This window comes from Etheostoma spectabile, chromosome 16 (genome assembly GCF_008692095.1).
Source record: "Etheostoma spectabile isolate EspeVRDwgs_2016 chromosome 16, UIUC_Espe_1.0, whole genome shotgun sequence".
NCBI lineage: Eukaryota > Metazoa > Chordata > Actinopteri > Perciformes > Percidae > Etheostoma > Etheostoma spectabile.
The window spans coordinates 718,604-723,754 of NC_045748.1; the positions used below are offsets into that span (position 1 = coordinate 718,604).

The 5,151-nt window shown below is 39.4% G+C and overlaps 1 protein-coding gene across 8 annotated transcripts in view; it reads left to right on the forward strand.

Moving 5' to 3' along the window:
- The window catches only part of cacna1bb (calcium channel, voltage-dependent, N type, alpha 1B subunit, b), a 300,576-nt gene that overhangs the window by 154,407 nt on the left and 141,018 nt on the right, over positions 1–5,151 (forward strand). The gene's annotated exons all lie outside the window — the stretch shown is intronic.

Sequence of the window (5,151 nt, forward strand, 5' to 3'; positions counted from 1 at the left end):
CTGTGTGTTGAGCTCTCTGTTTAAGCTACAGAGTGAGACATCACACTTCTGTTCCATCTTTGTTGGGAGTTGCACATGTGAAGCAGCTGGGTAAGCACTGCCAGCTATAGCTGGCAGTGCTTACCCAGCAACTGACTATAGTCAGTATGAGAGCGTGCCACTAGCAGCTAGGCTAGCATTACAACATGTGTTACAAAGTGACACATCTTCGTCACATAAGTAAAGGCCGGACTACAATAGAGCTGTTTGGAGCAGTTTGTGTACAGTGTTTTCTGTTGGAGATGGTAAGTCCCTTTGGGGGGGGGGGGGACTTTGGGCTTTTTTTTACTTTGTAAACTTATAACGTGCACAAAAAAAACAATATAACACAATAAAAGGGAAAAAGACAAAAAAGCATAATATGAGCACCTTAAAGTTGGAAATGTATTTCGAATGATGTAATATATATACACTATATTGTATCATTGTTAATGTGTGTCAGTAACATCTGAATGGTACAACGGTTCTTTGTTTAACCTCCCCTGCCTTTTTGGCCGTGTTTTTAAATTCTTAGAAAAGATGAAACCGTCTTCTTACTTCCGTGTGTGTGTGTGTGTGTGTGTGTGTGTGTGTGTGTGTGTGTGTGTGTGTGTGTGTGTGTGTGTGTGTGTGTGTGTGTGTGTGTGTGTGTGTGAGCACAGTAAGCTGAGAGTGGGAGTCACCTGTCACACCACAACTGCATGATGCATGGGTCCAAATCATAAGGCAGAGTTTGCTTTTTTTCCTCACTGATCATTCAGAGCCAGCGATGACTCATTGGAATAACAGAAGTGGAATAACCATATCAAGTCAACTCGTATAGAAACGTCAAGCTCAGTGGATATGTCACTTTTTTTTAAATTTATTTTTTGTATGGAATGGTTGGTATATGTTTTGGTTTTTAAAAGTACCATAATTAGCTTTTCATGTTGGTTATTAATATTGCATGCTTGACTGTAACCATTTCAGTGCTTCTGAATAAATAGATTGTTATCTCGTTATACTCATATCTACATTTTACTCTTCTGTCATCGCAGTAGTTAAAGAACATATGGGGTTATTAGAAGTACTGCTAAACGCAACGTAATGCATCAGCAGTTTTGTAATGAACAAAATGAGTATAGCCAGTGGCCTTGATTGCCATATGCCCTGTATTTGCCCTCTTGCTGTGCGCTCTGTGTAGTTTAATCTCATTGCATGGCTTTATACCCAGTGCACTTAAAGGTTGGGTCCAAAGCAGGGCTGTGGGGATTGTAACTTTATATTTATTTATACTCTTTATTCAAAAAATGCTGTAAAATATAGTGTAAACACTGCTTTTCCCATCTTCCAATATGTTGTAATATGCAAAAAAGACAAAGAAAAGTAAAAAGAACTGCAGGGGCATCATAATTTTGACCTTAGCCACCTCAGACACATTTTGTGAGATGTATTAAATATTACACACACATATCAGTTGCATGAAAAACCAAAATGCTATATTGTTTGGTTGTTTTCAACATCAATAAAAAAGTAACAAATTGTAACCTTAAGTCTGCATAAAACTATGCAACAAAAAACTGTCCTTAATGTCCTCACGAGTAGTGCGAAATCAGTTTATGTGCTCGAATGCATTTATTTTGTTCCATTACTTAAATCTGAGAACACCAGTAACTTTAGGCCACCGCAGTGTTGAAAAATTTGGACAAGCTCAACTGAACTCAGCTTGCCTGCCTGAGCAGTCAGCTGAAGAATTAAGGAGAAAATAAAGTCTTCCCTTCTCACCAGCTGACTCTGGGGCTGAAAGCTGACTGAGTGCATTTCACTTGATTTTCTCCTCCACACCAGGCATCCAGAGTTCCCCAGAGAAAGACGTAAGAAATCTGCTGCTACTGCAAACCCAAAAGAGAGCTGCTAATTCTGAGCCCAGTCTAGCTAAATATCTTTAACCTGCGTTAACCGAACAGCTGTAAACACAACATTGGCTCTCACCATCTCACCAAGGTTGAAATGGCGACTGTAGTAGCTAATAGTTGCCTATTTACAATCAATTTCTGAAAGAGCCAGGCTAGCTGTTTCCCCCTGCTTATGCTAAGCTAGGCTTACATCCTCCTCGCTTCAGCTTTGACTTTGACAGACTTGAGATTGATAGACAGTACATTTTCTCATCTCACTCTTGAAAAGAAAGCAAAATGGCACATTTCCCAGCTGTTGAACTTGAAATGCTTCACTGAATTGAACTGGATTGGGGGGAGAGAAGATGAGAGGATGTATGTGTAATGTTCCTACCAAGGGACTTTAACTAAACGTGGGGAGAAAGAAGGAGAGACACAGAGAAAGACATGATAAGATGTTGAAGATATAGAAAAAGAATTGATGCCGAGCAACACAGCGAAGCTTCTGCCAGCCATTTATCCTGGTGTGTGTGCTGCTGCTTCTCTGACAACAAAGACCGAGAAAAAGGGCGTGCTACCGTGAATATACGTGTGTATGTTCATTTCACATACTCGGGTGCATAATATAGATCTCCAGTCTGCTGATTCAGCCGCCTTGAACCTCCCATCACAATTACATCCAGCACTCCGACACTGGAGTCTGCAAAATGTCACTGTGCTTCACACAGCCCATCAGTCCACAGGTCTGTCCTCCGCTTACAGGCCACTGTGTGGGAGCACGCTCAGACACGGAGGGTGCTGACTCCCAGAACCCCCGGGGGGAAACAACCATGAAAGTCAGCCTTGCTGCTCATTCTGTACACAAATATACAGTCAGTTTTGGGCATTGCTGTCATGGCCTACTGGGACACTTCAATAGAACAGAGCCTATGTTAATGCTGTTAGTAACACCTGTGCTTTTTTTCTGCTGTGAAAAGTCAAAATGTCTGCTGTGAAAAAGTTATTTAGGAAAATGGTATTAGAAAAAACCTTCTTTCCACACCTGAATTTAGTATGGGATATATACTAAATGTCCACATGTATGTGGACACTCCTGTGGGAAGGATAGAAGAAAAATGCTCTGGGTGTGTTACATTTCTTTAAACCAATCACCATCTGCACAATAGTCTCAGGAAGGAACTTGTTTTAATGGAACATTTGCCCCCGCAAAAGAAAACACCACATAAAATATTATAAGAAGTTAACTTATTTAAAAAAATAAATATATAAAAAAATAACATGAGCTATTTAAATTAGCTGGATACATGGTTAAATGTAATTAGCTCTTACCATTGTATTGCCGTGTTTGTTTCTTTGTCTATAGCGATCCCCATTAATCGGAAGAACGTCCATGTTAGGTATTAAATGCTGTAAACATATTCTTTGTAAATCTTCCCGAACATTCCCTAAAAGAACCAAGCAGGCCTGCCTTGTTGCATGATCAAAAGTTTCTTCAGAATTTGCCATTTTTTAGCGTGTAGCTCTTTTGCTGTTACATGTTACGAAAGGACTTTGAGAACGGCAACACACAGAGACAGGAAGGGGAGGGACAAAGCCTGACAGCTTTAGCCTGGATATGTTCTGCTGTTGATTCAGACTGTTTGTTGAACAACTTTTTCACTTTTTTAACATGACAATGCCACACAAAGACAGTTCCACAAAGAAACGGTTACCCCAGTGTGGAAGAACTTGATTGACCTGCAAAAAGCCCTAACCTCAACCCCAGTCCAACATTTTTGGAATGAACTGGATCACTGACTGTGAGCCAGACCTTAGTTATCACCCAACGTCAGTGCTGGACCTCACTGATGCTCATTTGGCTGAATAAGAGCACATCCCTGCAGCCAAGTTCCAGTCTCTGGTGGAATGTTCTCCCAGAAGAGTGGAGGCTGTTAGAACAGCATATTAATGTCCACATACTAAATGTCTGCATAAAAAGCAACGTGTGTGTGTGTGTGTGCGTGTGTATTTGTGATGTGAGGGGTCACAAGCACCTTTCCTCTCACTTCAGACTCGCAGAGGTTATTTAACCCTTGTGTTGTCTTCACGTCCCGATGTTTTTATCTTTTTCTTACGTTTTTGTACTTTTTTTCAGTGTTTGTCACTTTTTTGGCATTTTCAACACTACGTAACACAAACTTATTAACTTTAGTTTTACAGTTATTTTTTGGAATTTATGGTCAATGAACCTCATTTATAGTAAAGTATACCTAATGTTTGAGTTAGACAGCAGATATTAGCAGATATTAGGAATTATTTAGACTAAAAATAAAGGATAGAACGTTGATGTCTAATCACAGACTGGAATATGTCTTTTACTCTTTTACTCAATACTATTTCAAAACCACTTGTTAAAAAATTGAATACGACACCCCAAAATAAATAAAAGTAGAGATTTGTACTTGCCAAAGAGCGTTGTGTGGAATTAATCATGTTGTTTTGGGTAATTAAAAAGAACATTGATATAGGAAAAGGGGTCAGTTTGACCCAAGGACAACCTGAGGGTTAAACAAGCCCCAGCCATGACGGCTCATAGGACTGAATCGTCACACCTATTTGTCTCGGGACAGTTTATTGGAAGTGGTTGTTTCTGAGCTGTAACTGGTGTTGAATAGTTTGATACCAGACTTAGCTTCTTCTTTGTTGGTGGGTTTGTTTGGTAGGAAGCTCACAGAATTGATGGAAAGACTCTTTAATTGTTTCATTTCGAAAATAAAGGTTGTCAGTATTTTTCCAATGAGGCACGTTGGCAAGTGTTTTTGTTCAGTCAGACAAGTTTGTAAAAGAAATACATTGTTTTTCACAGCTTTGAATGGGAAATGGGAAAGTTGGATGAAACCCATTCATGCACTGTCAGCTTTACTTACTAAGAGTACTAAGAATACTTAAATTAAACATACCGACACAAGTTATTTTAAAAGTTGAGCTCAAGAAAATGAAAATACCTGACAATCCAGGAGTTTATTCATACTGACGACGTTTTACCAGCACAGCAGTGGGAAATTGGACATTAAATGATATGATCTAATTCCTGACTATGAATATGCTGACACATTACTGATGCAGACACATAAATACTGTATGTGCTAGGTGTAATGTGTGTGATGATGTGTTAATGACTTGTTTTTAAATTTTTAGGAAAGATAAAACCGTCTTCTTACTTCCTTATGCGTGTGTGTGTGTGTGTGTGTGTGTGTGTGTGTGTGTGTGTGTGTGTGTG